The sequence below is a fragment of the Petromyzon marinus genome, chromosome 9 (assembly GCF_048934315.1).
Source record: "Petromyzon marinus isolate PM22_M1 ecotype Great Lakes invasive population chromosome 9, UKy_Petmar_22M1.pri1.0, whole genome shotgun sequence".
NCBI classification, from domain to species: Eukaryota; Metazoa; Chordata; class Hyperoartia; order Petromyzontiformes; family Petromyzontidae; genus Petromyzon; species Petromyzon marinus.
Genome location: NC_133675.1, coordinates 1,507,459 through 1,522,353, shown reverse-complemented (window position 1 = coordinate 1,522,353; position 14,895 = coordinate 1,507,459). Strand labels below are relative to the sequence as shown.

At 55.9% G+C, this 14,895-nt stretch overlaps 1 protein-coding gene across 4 annotated transcripts in view; it reads left to right on the top strand.

Moving 5' to 3' along the window:
* Window positions 1–8,603: 8,603 nt before the first annotated feature.
* Window positions 8,604–14,895, top strand: part of LOC116940724 (C-terminal-binding protein 1) — a 44,265-nt gene continuing 37,973 nt past the window's right edge. Inside the window, exon 1 of one of the 4 annotated variants that reach the window (XM_032950898.2) lies at window positions 8,604–8,876. The gene's annotated coding sequence lies outside the window, so the exon portion shown is untranslated. Of the gene's footprint in view, window positions 8,877–9,031; window positions 9,049–13,035; window positions 13,246–14,895 lie in introns of those variants that run through there. The other 3 variants (XM_032950899.2, XM_032950900.2, XM_076065803.1) reach the window with 3 other exon arrangements.

The following is a 14,895-nucleotide window of genomic DNA, read 5'->3' as shown; positions in this document are numbered from 1 at the left end:
CCACAGTCAACCGATTCAAGGTCCCCAACACAACCCCTGAACTTCAGGTTGCCAGTTCAAATCCTAGTTTAGGGTGGACTTGGACCAGGGGTCCGGCAACCAAAATAACAAGAACCATTTTTTTCGAATTCGGTAAAAAAAAACTCAATACTTCATCGAGCCGCGATGCATGTGAATACGAGGTGGCTTCCTTAATAACGTCGTGAAGCAGTGCTTAAAGAGCCGCATGCGGTTCCGAAGCTGAAGGTTGCCGACCCATGACTCAGACCATCATTCATCTGGGTTCAATAGTTACCTCATATGGATTAACTCGTCCTCGCCATATGAATGTGTAATTTTCACCACTTGTTCTGGACGAGAAACAGGACTTGAATATCGTCTCGATGCTCATTTTGGTAAAAAAAGACCCTATGACTTGAGACTGAGATAGGATCTGAAATACACACCTGGAATCGCTCCTACATCTGCATAAAGCCCTCATCCCGAGCGTAGGTCAATTCCACACTATGGTTTTATACAAGTGGGTTTAAAATATATATAAATATATAAGCATTGACTTGGGATAGTGCAGGAGTCGGCAATCAAAATAACAAGAGCCATTTTTTTCGATTTCGGTAGAAAAAAAATCTATATTTAACAGCCGCAATGCCTGTGAATACGAAACGGTGGTCCTTGATAAATAACGTCACGAATGAGAGTCCTTAAAGAGCCGCATGCGGCTCAGGTTTGCTGACCCCTCGGATAGTGCAAGGTAACCCAAGCCGCAAGTATGTGGTTAATGCAGATTGGATGCCTTGAAAAAGGTATATATTTGGTGTTTGAACATCTTAACATCTAGATTTGAAGCTTTCGTGACTGCAAGGATTCATACTCTTTGGTTTTTCCGGTAAAGTCACGTAGGTAAAATAAAACTAAATTAAATAACGACGTTTCGGAGGCAACACAAGCTTCCGTCTTCAGGTGGATACAGGCACAGCAAAATGCGCTGGATACAGGGAATTAAATTTAGTTGTTTTCTTTTATTTTACCTACGTGACTTTACCGGAAAAAAAACAGAGCATCGTAACATCTGTTTTATTGCGAGACATGGTAAAACCAATAATTCTTCATGATTCTTGATCCTAGGAAAAAGTTCCCATAGCTATCAACAAATGCGATTTGCGCCCCTGCAGCACCAGAGGAAGGTAATGAGCAAGGGGTCAGGCAGGAGGATGCAGCAGAGGGCCCGAGCTCACAGCACTGTGAGGGCGGCTCATCCCTCGTTTAAAATCGTTGTCGGAACGCCGCATACATTTTTTTTAAAAGTACAATGCCTGTGAGTAATGAATTATTCCCTGACGTTTTATAAAGAGTCGTCGCCAATTTCAAGTTGTATGCATTCGGCCACAACTCCGTGACAAAGTGATATAATCGTGGTCATTAGTGATAATTCGTAAAATGAATCCTAATTTGATCAGCTCTAACTTTTAGCCACTTTTTTTTACATTTTGGTGTGAAGTTACACCCCATTAAGGTTCATACTGTACGTGTTGCCTTTCGACTCTTTTTGCTTGAGCCGCGCAGGGCCATTGAGGGCCACAATGGGCCCTCGAAACGGCCCCGGGGCGTTACTCCAAAATTCCTCGGTGCCCCATTCTACCCTCTGGGGCCCTTTGTAAGAACCATATGCCATCAGAAACCAGGGCCCTTCACAAACAGCAGTGAACAGTTTTACAGATACGTGACACGATTACGATTGTCATTACCGGCATGGTAGATTGTGGGTTTTTAAAATGTTCTCTGCCATGGGTGCGTGATTGGTGACTGATTGCACTGCAGCCGTGATTCAGCGCCGCTGCCCACGCAGCGCGGAAGGCATCTAATTCCATCCCAACTCGATCCGGCATCGGGAAACCACAAGGGCAGCACCCAGGGGGCCAGGTGGTGAGGGCACCCGACCTCGGGCGAAGTGGGGGGACAATCAGGGAGCTTGCTGCATTGGGGTTCCGCGGCGGCAGAGCCTGGGGCAGCCTCAAGTCCGGGGAATAACTCACGTGCAGTGACCTGTGACTTTGCAATCAGAGAGGCAATTCTCAGCTCCACAACACCAACCAATGAATTTAAACTGTTAGCGGTTTGAATTTTATTAAAACCACAAGCGTAACAAGATATTGACAGTACTTTCGTATACTGTACAGCGCATCCGTTTGTTGAGTGGTGGAAGTTTGGGGAAACCTTCATCCAGCAGTTGATTGATCATGTCTGACTATAGTGTGCACACACCATCTAGTACATACCAAGTCGGTGTGTGCACGCTGCCAACGGGAGGAATGAACCCTCGAGCTCAAAATCGTAATTGCAGCCCTGGTTTCGGTAGGACCAAATGACGACTTGGTTCAGAGTTGGAATGGGTCCGGTCGTTGTGGTCACCACCCCCCTACCCCACTCCACCTCCACGACCTCGCGTTCAAACGTGGAACACCGCCGTCGCCGCACGCCACCGCGGCGAGGTTGGGAGGCCTCGCGGTCTGCAAGGACGCCGCAGCCCGGTCTGCGCCCATCCACGGCCGAGGCCGCCGACCATTTTGTGGAGCCACCCGCGAGGTGAACGCCCGAGGGCGGCGTTGGAGCCATTTTAAGGGTCCGGGCCGCCGCCGCCGCCGTCTACCCTTGCGGGGCCAGGAGGGGCCCTGCGGCCCGCACGGGGTGGCGAGTGCCGTGGGGAGAAGAGCTGCTGGGCGTTCAGTATTCCCTACGAATGCCGCCGCTCTCAAGTCGGATGTCGTGCTGCCCCGCCATGTTCCGCTCACCGCTCGCCTCCTGCTAACCACCTCAACAACAACAACATCAGCAGCAGCAGCGGCAGCGTCCACGACGACCTCGTCGTGCCCGTAGCGGGTCCGACGGCCGCGTCCCGCATCTCCCCGTCCCAACTCTCCTCCACCTCCTCACTGGCTCCCCGGCTCCCTCACCCACAGGCCACACCACCACCACCGCCAGCCGCGTCAACTTTTTAGTTTCCGTTCCGCGGCGGCAACGGCGGCGGTGGCGGCGGGCGGGCAACAAGATGGATACAGGCGGGGGAGGGGCGCCGGGGGATGATTGAGGGAGAGGGGCGGGGCGTTTGGGAGGTTGGGGGGGAATGGAAAAGTGGGGGGAGGGGGAAGAGAGAGGGAGAGGGTGTGGGTAGGGGGGGGTTATCGGGGGGGGTTAGCGGGGGGGGAGGGGTTAGCGGGGGGGGAGGGGTTAGCGGGGGGGGTTAGCGGGGGGAGGGGTTAGCGGGGGGGGTTAGCGGGGGGGGGAGGGGTTAGCGGGGGGGGGAGGGGTTAGCGGGGGGGGTGTTAGGGGGGGGTGTTAGGGGGGTGGGGGTTAGCGGGGGGGGTGTTAGGGGGGGTTAGCGGGGAGGGGTTAGCGGGGGGGGTTAGCGGGGGGGGTTAGCGGGGGGGGGGTAGCGGGGGGGGTTAGCGGGGGGGGGGTTAGCGGGGAGGGGTTAGCGGGGGGGGTTAGCGGGGGGGGTGTTAGGGGGGGTTAGCGGGGGGGGGGGTTAGCGGGGGGTTAGCGGGGGGTGGGGGTTAGCGGGGGGGAGAAAGTGACTTTGTTCCTCCTCCTGGGGCCCCGTGCGGGCACGGGTGAAGCAGCGTGCTCGTGGTGTCTCTCTGTCGACTCCAGCCTCTAATGAGTAACCTGCTGCGGTGCGTAAACATCGCCACTGTGTGCAGCGCGCCGCGCTACAAACCGGAGTTCGATTCCCGCTCACGGTCCAACATCCAGTGACCATCGTCTGAACCGGTCCTGGGCCTCCCCCCTAGATCCACCCAGTCTCAAATGAGTACCTGGTGTGGTGTGTAAATATCGTCACTGGGGAGACAAAGGCGGCCGGGCGTGGTGCTGGCCACCCACCCCCTTGTGTGCCGTTCCAGCTTTCATTGATACTCGCTAACAGCACTGTTAAGGCCATGCTTGGGATCTTTGTCTTTGTGTGTCAGTGGGTCTTCTCGGACACAGTTATGCCCTTCATTTCCCTACGCTTGCGAAACGTCGTTGACCCCTCCTCCTCTCATGGAACATCTGCACCGATTTGAAGCATTCAGGTTTCCCCGGCTACGATCCATCCCTGGGTTTAACGAGGTCTTGAAAGATCTGGACACCAGTCCCATCAGCGAGCTCCTCCAGCCGGCGAAGTTGCATTGGTTGAGTCATGTAGCCCGCATGCTACATGGCTGAGTCACGTAGCCCGCATGCCCAGCCACCGCATGCCCAAGCAGCTTCTGTTTGGCCGGAATAGAGCCTAAATGGAAGCTAAGTAGACTTTGGTTCCCATGGAGTGAAGATCGGCCTCTGTGGAGGAGGAGGCTCGTGAAGGGCGCAGCTACTGAGCAGTTGGAGGCAGTCGCCCTCCAGCAACAACGGAGGGCAGAGGAGCGACGCTCACAACGAGCGGAGCGCCGTGCAGATGAATCTCAGCAAGTTGGCACAGTGGGAAGCACAGGTGGTGCATCTGACAGTCATTTCAGTGAATCAACCCATGGCAGCTGGGTCTGTTCCGTGACCTGTCAGCGAGCCTTTGACACGTCCACCTAGCCTGGCACAAGCGCCGGGGTCTTGTCATCTCCACTTCGTGTCGAATGTCGGTTGTTGTGTGTTCCCAGGTGCCAGTCCGTGTGTGTATCCGGGTGTCAGTACGTGTGTGTACCCACGTGCTAGTGTACGTGTGCATCTGGGTTCCAGTGCGTGCATGCGTGTGCCCGCGTGCTAGTGTGTGTGTGTATCTGGGTGCCAGTGCGTGCATCCGGGTGCCAGTACGTGTGTGTACCCGCGTGCTAGTTTGGTGTGTGTATCCGGGTGCCACTGCGTGCGTGTGTGTACCCACGTGCTAGTGTGTGTGTGTGTATCCAGGTGCCACTGCATGCGTGTGTGTACCCACGTGCTAGTATGTGTGTGTGTATCCAGATGCCACTGCGTACGTGTGTGTACCCACGTGCTAGTGTGTGTGTGTGTATCTGGGTGCCAGTGCGTGTATCAGAGTGCCAGTGCGTTTGTACCCGGCTGTCAGTGCGTGTGTATATATCCGGGTGTCAGTGCGTGTGTGTGTGTCTGGGTGCCAGTGTGTGTGTGTACCCGGGTTCACAGTGTGTGTGTGTATCTGGGTTCATTGTGTGTGTGTGTGTACCCGGGTTCACAGTGTGTGTGTCTGGGTGCCAGTGTGTGTGTACCAGGGTTCACAGTGTGTGTATATCTGGGTGCGAGTGTGTGTGTGTGTGTATCTGGGTTCACAGTGTGTGTGTATCTGGGTTCACAGTGAGAGTGTGTGTATCTGGGTTCACAGTGTGTGTGTATCTGGGTTCATAGTGTGTGTGTCTGGGTACCAGTGTGTGTGTCTGGGTTCACAGTGTGTGTGTATCTGGGTTCACAGTGTGTGTGTCTGGGTTCACAGTGTGTGTGTATCTGGGTTCACAGTGTGTGTGTGTATCTGGGTTCACAGTGTATGTGTATCTGGGTTCACAGTGTGTGTGTATCTGGGTTCACAGTGTGTGTGTGTCTGGGTACCAGTGTGTGTGTACCCGGGTTCTCAGTGTGTGTGTCTGGGTTCACAGTGTGTGTGTGTATCTGGGTTCACAGTGTGTGTGTGTGTGTATCTGGGTTCACAGTGTGTGTGTATCTGGGTTCACAGTGTGTGTGTGTGTGTATCTAGGTTCACAGTGTGTATCTGGGTTCACAGTGTGTGTGTCTGGGTACCAGTGTGTGTGTACTCGGGTTGTCAGTGTGTGTATCTGGGTTCACAGTGTGTGTGTGTGTACCCGGGTTCACAGTGTGTGTGTGTCTGGGTTCACAGTGTGTGTGTATCTGGGTTCACAGTGTGTGTGTATCTGGGTTCACAGTGTGTGTGTGTGTACCCGGGTTTACAGTGTGTGTGTCTGGGTGCCAGTGTGTGTACCCGGGTTCACAGTGTGTGTGTGTCTGGGTTCACAGTGTGTGTGTATCTGGGTTCACAGTGTGTGTGTGTGTGTATCTGGGTTCATTGTGTGTGTGTGTACCCGGGTTCACAGTGTGTGTGTCTGGGTGCCAGTGTGTGTGTACCAGGGTTCACAGTGTGTGTATATCTGGGTGCCAGTGTGTGTGTGCATCTGGGTTCACAGTGTGTGTGTGTGTATCTGGGTTCACAGTGAGAGTGTGTATCTGGGTTCACAGTGAGAGTGTGTGTATCTGGGTTCACAGTGTGTGTGTATCTGGGTTCACAGTGTGTGTATCTGGGTGCCAATGTGTGTGTACCAGGGTTCACAGTGTGTGTGTATCTGGGTTCACAGTGTGTGTGTCTGGGTGCCAATGTGTGTGTACCAGGGTTCACAGTGTGTGTATATCTGGGTTCACAGTGTGTGTGTATCTGGGTTCACAGTGTGTGTGTATCTGGGTGCACAGTGTGTGTGTATCTGGGTTCACAGTGTGTGTGTGTATCTGGGTTCACAGTGTGTGTGTATCTGGGTTCACAGTGTGTGTGTCTGGGTACCAGTGTGTGTACCCGGGTTCTCAGTGTGTGTCTGGGTTCACAGTGTGTGTGTGTGTGTATCTGGGTGCACAGTGTGTATGTATCTGGGTTCACAGTGTGTGTGTCTGGGTACCAGTGTGTGTACCCGGGTTCTCAGTGTGTGTCTGGGTTCACAGTGTGTGTGTGTGTACCCGGGTTCACAGTGTGTGTGTATCTGGGTTCACAGTGTGTGTGTATCTGGATTCACAGTGTGTGTGTGTGTATCTGGGTTCACAGTGTGTGTGTATCTGGGTTCACAGTGTGTGTGTGTGTACCCGGGTTTACAGTGTGTGTGTGTATCTGGGTTCACAGTGTGTGTGTGTATCCGGGTTCACAGTGTGTGTGTGTGTGGGTGCCAGTGTGTGTGTGTGTATCTGGGTTCACAGTGTGTGTGTGTACCCGGGTTCACAGTGTGTGTATCTGGGTTCACAGTGTGTGTGTGTACCCGGGTTCACAGTGTGTGTGTGTCTGGGTTCACAGTGTGTGTGTGTACCCGGGTTCACAGTGTGTGTGTGTGTATCTGGGTTCCCAGTGTGTGTGTGTGTATCTGGGTTCACAGTGTGTGTGTGTCTGGGTGCCAGTGTGTGTGTGTATCTGGGTTCACAGTGTGTGTGTGTATCTGGGTTCACAGTGTGTATCTTGGTTCACAGTGTGTGTGTGTATCTGGGTTCACAGTGTGTGTGTATCTGGGTTCCCAGTATGTGTGTGTGTGTCTGGGTTCACAGTGTGTGTGTGTATCTGGGTTCACAGTGTGTGTATGTGTGTATCTAGGTTCACAGTGTGTGTGTGTCTGGGTTCACAGTGTGTGTGTCTGGGTTCACAGTGTGTGTGTGTGTGTCTGGGTTCACAGTGTGTGTGTGTGTATCTAGGTTCACAGTGTGTGTGTATCTGGGTTCACAGTGTGTGTATCTGGGTTCACAGTGTGTGTATGTGTGTATCTAGGTTCACAGTGTGTGTGTGTATCTGGGTTCACAGTGTGCGTGTCTGGGTTCACAGTGTGTGTGTGTGTATCTGGGTTCACAGTGTGTGTGTGTGTGTATCTGGGTTCACAGTGTGTGTGTGTCTGGGTGCCAGTGTGTGTACCCGGGTTCACAGTGTGTGTGTATCTGGGTTCACAGTGTGTGTGTGTATCTAGGTTCACAGTGTGTGTGTGTGTATCTGGGTTCACAGTGTGTGTGTATCTGGGTTCACAGTGTGCGTGTCTGGGTTCACAGTGTGTGTGTATCTAGGTTCACAGTGTGTGTGTATCTGGGTTCACAGTGTGTGTATCTGGGTTCACAGTGTGTGTGTGTATTTGGGTTCAGAGTGTGTGTGTGTATCTGGGTTCACAGTGTGCGTATCTGGGTTCACAGTGTGTGTGTGTCTGGGTTCACAGTGTGTGTGTATCTGGGTTCACAGTGTGTGTGTATCTAGGTTCACAGTGTGTGTATCTGGGTTCACAGTGTGTGTGTGTGTGTCTGGGTTCACAGTGTGTGTGTATCTGGGTTCACAGTGTGTGTGTATCTGGGTTCACAGTGTGTGTGTATCTGGGTTCACAGTGTGTGTATCTGGGTTCACAGTGTGTGTGTGTGTCTGGGTTCACAGTGTGTGTGTATCTGGGTTCACAGTGTGTGTGTATCTGGGTTCACAGTGTGTGTGTGTGTCTGGGTTCACAGTGTGTGTGTGTATCTGGGTTCACAGTGTGTGTGTCTGGGTACCAGTGTGTGTGTACCCGGGTTCTCAGTGTGTGTATCTGGATTCACAGTGTGTGTGTGTATCTGGGTTCACAGTGTGTGTGTATCTGGGTTCACAGTGTGTGTGTGTGTGTATCTGGGTTCACAGTGTGTGTATGTATGTAGGTTCACAGTGTGTGTATGTATGTAGGTTCACAGTGTATGTATGTGTGTGTATCTGGGTTCACAGTGTGTGTATGTAGGTTCACAGTGTGTATTTGTGTGTATGTGTGTATGTGTGTGTATGTATGTGTATGTATGTATGTGTATGTATGTGTGTATGTATGTGTGTATGTGTATGTATGTGTGTGTATGTATGTGTATGTATGTGTGTGTATGTGTGTGTGTGTATCTGGGTGCCAGTGAGAGTGCGCGCGCGCGCGCCCCTCCGCCCGCACTGTACCCCCCTCACCAGGCGCCGCTCCCACGCGCGGCCCGGATTCGCTCCCGGCGGCATAGCCGATTCCTCTTCCTCCACCTCCTCCTCCATCATCTCCTCCTCCTCCTCCATCACCCTCCTCCTCGTCGACGTCTTCTGCTTCTGCCTCCCTCATCACCCACCACATCAAAATAATTGCCGTCGTCGCCGTCGTCGCCCGCTCGGCCCGGACGCGGCGCATGGGGGAGAGGATTTGGCCTCGCGTCTCAGCCATTGCGTGAGGGTGAGTGGTGGTGGTGCGAGTGGTGAGGACGGGGTGAGTGGTGAGGGAGTGGTGGGTGCGGGGTGAGTGGTGAGCGAGTGGTGAGGAGTTGCCCGTGGTTGCCGTTGGGGGGGCGGAGCGAGCTCGGTCCATTGTGCGCGACCGTCTTTGAATGGAGGCGGTGAGGCGCCAGGTACTGTACACGGAGACGCGGGAATAACAGGACGACGGGGACAGGGGGACATACACGGGGACAGGGGGACATATACGGGGACAGGGGGACATATGCGGGGACAGGGGGATATATACGGGGACATATACGGGGACAGGGGGACATATACGGGGACAGGGGGGACAGGGGGACATATACGGGGACAGGGGGGACATACACGGGGACAGGGGGACATATACGGGGACAGGGGGACATACACGGGGACAGGGGGACATACACGGGGACAGGGGGACATATACGGGGACAGGGGGACATATACGGGGACAGGGGGACATATACGGGGACAGGGGGGACATATACGCGTGGCACGGAGACAGGACGACGTGTGGGTCAGAGGGACAAGGAGACTCGGACACACGGAGCCTTGGGGACAGGGACACGCGGACACGCGGATAGTAGGGAGACTCGGAGGCACGGAGACACGGGTATAGTCGAGACACGGGTACGTGAGACTTGGGGACACGGAGGAACGCGAACAGCCGGACATAGGGTTAGAGGGGCAAAGAGAGACGGGGACTTGGGTCACGGGCCGGCGGGGGGGGGGTGGCGCGCACCGTCACACAGGGACGCGGGGACACAGGCCACAGGCCACCGCAACAAAGCTGAGAAGAGCAGTAGCAAGATTGAGACACCCGCGTCTCATGTCCATGTTCCCCACCACGTGTCCGTCTCCCTCGTGCCCCCCCCCCCCCCCGTGTGCTCACCACCCGCGGGGGAGCCACGTGGCCGCGGGTGATGGTCGCAGCCCCCCCCCCCCACACACGGTCCGCCCGGCACAGCCAACAAACACTGGTGGATGTCGCCGCTCCCGGAGTCGTGTCCATCAGCAGGGGACGCACACGAGATAGGGGAGAGCGTCGGTACTGGGCAAGCAGGCAGCGAGATAGATAAGTGGGTCACTCGGGTATCTGGTTAGAAATGTAGGTCACTCGAGAAATAGGCCAAGGTTCAGCCCTGCAAGTGTTTGCTCACTCGCCTGCTGGCGGATCGCCCTCCACTAGAGGGCGCCCTAGAGGCTAGTCCATCTGAACTCTTTCACACGCTGGCCATACGGCTTGGAAGTGATGAAAGCACCCATACTTTGCCCCACCACACACGACTTGCTGATCGACTAACTGGTGAATGCATTTACGTTGCTGCTTGTACAGACTGGGTGGTGGGGGTCAGTGGTTCAAGACACTTGCCCCATTGTTTCAACTGACATGCCACGCCAGAAGAGTGAGTTGAACCGGCGACCTCTGGATTACAAGTCCAGTTATGCTAACCATTATACCTCGGCAGATATAAAGCACATAGTTGGTATGCAGGTCGGTAGGTAGATATTTAGGCAGGCAGCTTGGATAAACTGGTAGAAACGTACGTACTGTTGGCAGGTAGGTATATAGGTGGAGGGGTGGCACGATGGTTAGAGCGCTGGGCTCTGACCCCAGAGACCTGAGTTTCATTCTCGGCCGCGACTATTCGTAACGAGTGATATTTGAACCACTCTTCCCCTTCACTAAACCGCACTGACCAGCGTTATGAAATACGGTCAAACAACCCACCATGTTCCGACCCGGTATAACGGAGGCCTTCATCCAGCAGTGGATTGACAAAGGGCTCTTCATTATTGTTGTGCGTAGGTACGTTTACTGTATGTGTAACCAGGTGGAGTTTCCATTTACGCATCAAATCTCTCGCGAGGGAGACCTGGGCCTGACGGCTGCACGCCGGGGGCCCAAGTTGAGGCAGCGCAACGGATTCCACCTCCGCCACTCGCGTCCCTGGCATAACGGCTCTGGCCGACCCGGCTCAGCCCGACCATACTTCACCGGATGTTGCTCTTAGCTCAGCGCCAGCTCTCCATGGAAACGCAGCTGCCTTGGCCGCCCCGGAGGCCCCTCCCGGCCTTGCTCTGTGTCGCCGGGAGGCAGGGCTAGGTTGGAAGGATGGGGGCGGGGAGACCCCGGCCGGAGGTAAAAATGGCAGTGAACGCGAGGCTTTTGGAATTTGTACAAGGAGCGAGACATGAGTGCGGCGAGTTGCGTGATGGCGCCAGGTGCCAGCGTCCGTGTCGCAGCCAGAACCCTGACACGCGGCCGCTGCAACGGAGGCGGCGGCGGTGGGGCTGCCTGCGTGGTGGTGCCATGGTGGGGCTGGACGTGGCTGCCCACGTCGGGGTGGGTGGCCCTTCCGTCTCCTCAGGGGTGGAGGCGTGCACCCTGACCCCGCTGACCCCGGAGGGGGGGGGGGCGTTGCCAAAGCGACTTCTACGGAAGGAAGCGATGGCATGGCGTGACCTGAGAAGTTGACGCGTACAGTGGCGGTGTGGCACGGCGTCTCGTGTGTGGGTGGGCGCTGGCTGGGAGAATGAGCGATTGACACAATCAGCCTCTCACTTGATGGTGGAAACAATAATATGACCCGGTTCATCCTGTATACCTGCACTGATCAGCGTGGTGAAGTATCGTCAAGGAACTCCATGATCAGTACGGCTTGAGGAGGCCCTTCTTCCAGCAGTGGGTTGACAACGGCCTATACCGCCGTTGACCCGTGTTGTGCGAGTCTGTGAACGAGCGGCGAGGAGGAAACCCGGGCTGCAGGATGCGCGCCTGCAGATGCGGTCTCAATGGCGCCCACGTTGGAGGCCGCGCCGCGCGTTGCCGATGGTGGTGGTGGTGGCGATTGTGGTAGGGATGGAGGCACGGGTGCCATGGCGAGATAAGCCCCACGCCTACCGTGCAGGGGAAGATGTGGGTCGTAGGGGGCGCCTTTCGCCACTGCCCCCCCCCCCGCCACAATCTATGCTCTGCGAGTCCCTCCTGAGGCCTCAACTCTCCCGAGGCCTCAACCTTTCCTTCCTCCTGCCTCTCCCTTAGAGCTAATGCTACCGTTTTACTCTCCCTCCACTCTTCTCATCCCTTCACTCTCCTCCCAATCTCTTCCCTCTCTCAGCTCCTGCCACGGCAGATGGTATCTGCCAAGCTGCAGCTGCTTGCTGTGGTATCCGGGGCGTCGAGGTCTCTCTCCGCTTCCACATTTCCGCCGTGCCGAGCTGTTGCGTCTCGGAGAGCGGGAAACGCGGCGCTCATGGCGGAGACATTGGGTGGCGAATTAAGACCCCATCCAATTAACTGCGGCGTGCAGACAATGGACCCGCCCGTATTTATAGCCGAAAAGCGCAGGCCCGCGCCTGGCTTCCCTGCACGTGAGCCCCTTTTGAGATTGACCGAGCAGGGAGAGAAACACAGGGGACGAGAAGCTGCCCGGTCTTCCCTCGCACCTCACCATCGGGTGTCCCATCCCTCACCCGCTCTGATAGCTGTGTGGCTGTGTCCCTCTGGATGTCACGGACGTCGGTGGTGGTGGGGGGCTACCACCTGCAGAAACGAGAGGCCACGGCGCGGCACTCGAAAGCGCTTTCGCTGAAGACGGGGCGGGGGCAGTACCAGAGACATGGGACCCAGTGGGGGCCGTGACACAGTGCCAGGGTGGTTCCCCCTTCGAGAAATGTCACGGTGACACCCGCGGACCGCCGCGAGCTCCTGTGGTCATGTAGGTGTTGGTGGGAGCTTTGGAGGCCAGGTCCGTGCTGTTTACTTTCTCCGGCTGTATTGTTTGTTTAATGGGCCGGAAAGCAGAATTACAAAGCTTATCAGAGCTCGCGAGCGCCGCTCGAGAGAGGAGATGGAGAGAAGAGATTTGAGCGAGCGGGGGTCAACGACAAGTGCCGTCTTTGTGTCTCGCCCCGAAACCCGGCCCCGCGCCCAGGGCCCTGGGTGTGGTGGTGTGGTTGGGGTACCCCCCCCCAACACCACCACCCCACTTCTAGCGAGGGGACCCTCCCCCAGATTTTTTCTCGGATTCCCCCCCTCCCCTTCGCCCGCCATCGACTCCCGCGTGCGCCGATCTCCCCCTCGTGCACCTCCCCCCGCTCTCTCCGCCCTCCCTCGCGCTCCGCCGCGCTCACAAAGAAGCAGCAGCATCGCCGTGCGCGACGCAGCCGCTCTTCCCCCTCCTCCTCCTCGTCTCGCTCTCTTCGCCCGCTCTGCCACCATCTATCTTCTCCCCTCCTCTCTCGCTCGCGCGCGGCCCACCACCAGCACCACCAGCACCAGCACCAACCACCCCCCCTGCCCCCGCTCTCCGCCCCGCGCTCCCTGCTCCTCCTCCGTGTAGGTAAACACGGCCGGGCGGCGTGGGTTTTGCAATCGGGGCCCGCGTCGTTTAAACAATGCAGCCGCAGCCGCCGTCGTCGTCTTGTTGTGATCCGCGCTGTAATTGCTGCTGCTGCTGCCGTTGCTGCTGGCACGCGGATCTCTCTCTAGGTAGGGGATGCGTGCGAGTGACTGTGGACGGCGCGCGTGTTGGGGGGGGAGCGATGGCGTAGCGGTGAGCGCTGCCTCTGCCGCTCCTTCAAACCTCGGCGGCGACCCGAGTTTGATTCCCGCTCACAGCCACCAACACCGGTGACGAATATCCGAACCGGTCCCGCGTCTCCTTTCTCGTTCGACTGAGCCTTGTTATGAGTACCCGATGCGCGATGGTTGTAATACAGTAGTGCATCGCCGCTTGGGAGACAAAGGCGGCCGGCCGGCCGTGGTTCTGGCCACACCACCACTGTGTGCCGTACCGGCCTTACTAGACGCTGCTCGTCAAAAGCACTGACCCCCAATAGTATTTACCCCCCAATAGTATTTACAGGCCATACGGGGGGGGGGGGGGCATCTTTGTGTACCGAGGGGAGCGGTGGCGCAGCGATTCGCGCGGCTGGGAACCGCGGCCACGAGTTCGATCAGGGTCGCGGCTAACATCAGTGACGGCTGATAACCTGAGCCGGTACTGGGCTTCTCCTGGCCCGACTCAGCCTTAAATACTGTACTCTTACTTCTGGTAAGGTGGTTAAATATCAAAAGGCAGCTTTAATAGGTGCTCGCTAATAGCAACTTTCCAATAGGCTGCTGCAAAGGCTAAAAGGGGGGTAAATAGCGGTTCGTGCATGTGTGTCATTGCGTGAACGCGTGTGTGGCTATGTAAGATTGCATATGTGTGTGTCCCTGTAATTATTCCGTGTCATTATGCGTGTGATAGTGTATTGATGTGTTTTGTATTTGGCAATGTATACGCAAATTGTGATTCTGGTATGTAATGTGCAATACAATTGTCAGAGGCAACCGAAGTTCTATTCCGGTTCACGGCCAATACCAGTGACGATTATCTGAACCGGTTGTGGGCCTCCCCTAGGTCGAATCGGCCTCAAATGAGAACCTGGTGCGGTGTGTAAACATTGTTACTGGGGAGATAAAGGCGGTCAGCGTGGTGCTGACCACCCACCTCCTCGTGAGCCACGCCGGCCTTCGTAGGTGCTACTCGCTAATAGCACTTGCCCCACGTGTCTAGTAAGGCTATACGGGGGAAGTTTGTCTTCTGTGTGTGTTGGGGAGCGTGTGTGTGAATTCTGACTCCATGTGTAGATCTGATTTGGTGTTGTGGTGTACATCTGCCAATCATCCCAGTCAACTGACGGCACCTGGGTCTGTCCTTTGACCTCCTGTCAGCGAGCCTTCAACACATCACGTGGCCTCAGAGTGCACCTGGCCTGGCACAAGCGCCGTTGTGACGTCACCGCTACGTAGTGGTGAATGGCGGTGGTTGTATTGAGCGGTTTTGTGTGTGGATTCTGAGTGGTTGTGTGTGGATTCTGAGTGTGGTTGTGTGTGGATTCTGAGTGTGGTTGTGTGTTCAGGTGTGAATGTAGCGGTTAGCGCACTGCGCTATGAACCCGGCACCCCGAGTTCGATTCCCGATCACAGCCAACACCAGTGACGA